Below are 2,372 nucleotides of genomic sequence, written 5' to 3' on the forward strand. Positions count from 1 at the left end.
CTTCGCAGCGCAGGGGTGGGAAGTGTCCCTGGGGGCCACCGGGACGGGGCCGGTGCCGCCCGCTGCTGGCAGCGCTGGCTCAAATTGCCCGGGCAGCCGGGGCTGTGGTTGCAGGCAGGTTGCAGGCAGGTTGCAGGCAGAGGCAGGCAGCGTTTACCTGCCGCCAAGTCACGCCTTTGGCCACGGGTGCCAGAGGGAGGGAGGCTGTGTACCCTTGGAGCAGCGACGCGAGTGCTTCGCCCACAAAACCCAGGGAAGCCCGTCCCTGTGTACAGCCGTGGCTGATGGATGAGTGAGGTGGCCGCTACGTGTGTGCACAGCCGGCACCTGTAGAGCAGGTTGAGGTTTCGCAGCTCTGTTTTCCTCCACCCTCTGAAAAAGTCATTGCGGGAGGAGCGTTGGCGAGTGCCACATCTCGGGCAGGCTCGGGAAGGGTTTTCTGCCGAGGCAGGACAGGTTACGCATACTGCCCAGCGTGTGTGTAAATTTCCAGGCTGGGGAAATCCTTCTTGAGAAATGCTGCAGTCAGCATAACGCTGGTATTTATAAGTATTTACATCAGGGAGACGTGTGATGTGTGAATTTGCGACACTCATTTATTAAAAGAGAACACTAGAGGGGAGTGCTGTTCATGGTGGATCTCAATACATGGCTAAAGTTAACCAGTCACATCCTTTCTGAAGATTTAGAGCCACCTGTCAGGGAGCACCGTGCTCTGGTTTGTACCAGGACAACCACCTCCTCCTCCAGGCATTGTGACTACAGGATCCACTTAGGCTTAAATTGTGTCTAAAGTGTAAACTATGAGATTAAGATCCTCCTTTGACAGTAAAAATTGCATTGAGGAAATAAACGTCATTCCCAGCCAGAGAAAAACATATGTGCAATTTTCTGCAGGAGAATAGTTTTCTCCTAGGGCATCCAGGTGCCAACGTCAGAGCTCTGGAACAGCAGCGGTGGTGACACCTGGGCTACAATGGGGCCAAGACCCCAGATTCTCACCTGACAGCCCACGGTAGCCAAAATCTGGCCAACTTCCATCAAACTGGTGTTTTCCCATGGAACACTTCAGTGTCGCCTGTTCGCATCTCCCAGGTCCTACCAGCTCCAGCAAAAGGTGAGGAGCCCCATGGGACACCCCAGCAGCACCATGCGGCTACAGGTAACACCCTGTATCCCACTGGAGCGGTGGGGAGGGACGGCTTCTTTCCAGACCGAGGAGAAAACAGAGCGATTGGGAAATACCCTGCAAGGAGCCGAGTTCTCGTAAAACACAGCTGGAGCTTCTTAACTCCCTCAGCTCCTGATTGAGAAATGCTTTCTTAATGACCCGAACTGGATGTGTCAGGCAGATGAAGGAAGTTCCTGCATCACTGCAACATCCCTCCTTCCCCTGGGAAAACAGCCAGGGGTGATGCCGGGCACTGCTTTCCAGGCAGCTCCCATCCAGGCCCTGCCCAGGGTTTAAATAAGGGGCTTAGCCAGGGCTCAAAGGCAGCCCAGGCTCCAAGAGGTATACAGGGATTTACACCTTATCAAAACGTATGGGAATTACGTGGTAAAACACCTCCGAGCTCACACATGCTGTTGTAAGGACATGGAGCGTGGCCAGCTGGCTCTGCCACATCCTGATCCAGCAAAGCAGGCGCTGCCTGGCAGGGAAACACATTCCTCTGTTCACCTGAGCATGTTCCTAACAGTCACAGCCGTGGGATCGTGCTGAATTGTTGTTCATGTCTCTGATAGAAAAGTGGTGAAAAACATCTTCTCCCTCTCTAGGTAGGCAGGAAAATAATTTCTTTGGTTTTGTTGCTGTTTTTCTCATCCCACAACCTCACCAAGGGGAGGTGCTGCCAGCCAGGAGCCCAGGCATCCTTCTGAGGCTCTATTGTCTGCAATGTGGATGTACATGCAGTCCCCAGCGCGGGTCTCGTTAGCCAAGTGCCACTGACAATCCGGCTAATTAAGCAATAGGCTCTCGCTGACGGATTCTTAATTTAACTTCTTCCTCTTGGCACAAAGCCGCTGCTTGTGGAAACGCGTGTACACGCTGTGTACACAACCTGGAGAAGGGCAAAATCCAGAATCTATGTGATGTGGAGACAGGCCAAGATGCCACATCCTGGGCTGAGGTGGAGGGACTCCCTCCCAGCCTTAGTTAGGGCTCAGTGAGGGCTACGATAAAAATACCAAGACAAACAAGACATAGAAAGAGATAAATAGGGGTTGATGAACATAGTAATGCACCACAGTAATTGGTGTGTTGTGGTTCATTATCCAGCAGACCTACAGCTCGTGAGAAACAGTCTTGCTGGGGCTCAGGACCATGGCCCACATCTGTCATCTTCCTGTCCATTCAGTCCTGTAACATG

The sequence above is a fragment of the Nesoenas mayeri genome (assembly GCF_963082525.1).
Source record: "Nesoenas mayeri genome assembly, chromosome: 12".
NCBI classification, from domain to species: domain Eukaryota; kingdom Metazoa; phylum Chordata; class Aves; order Columbiformes; family Columbidae; genus Nesoenas; species Nesoenas mayeri.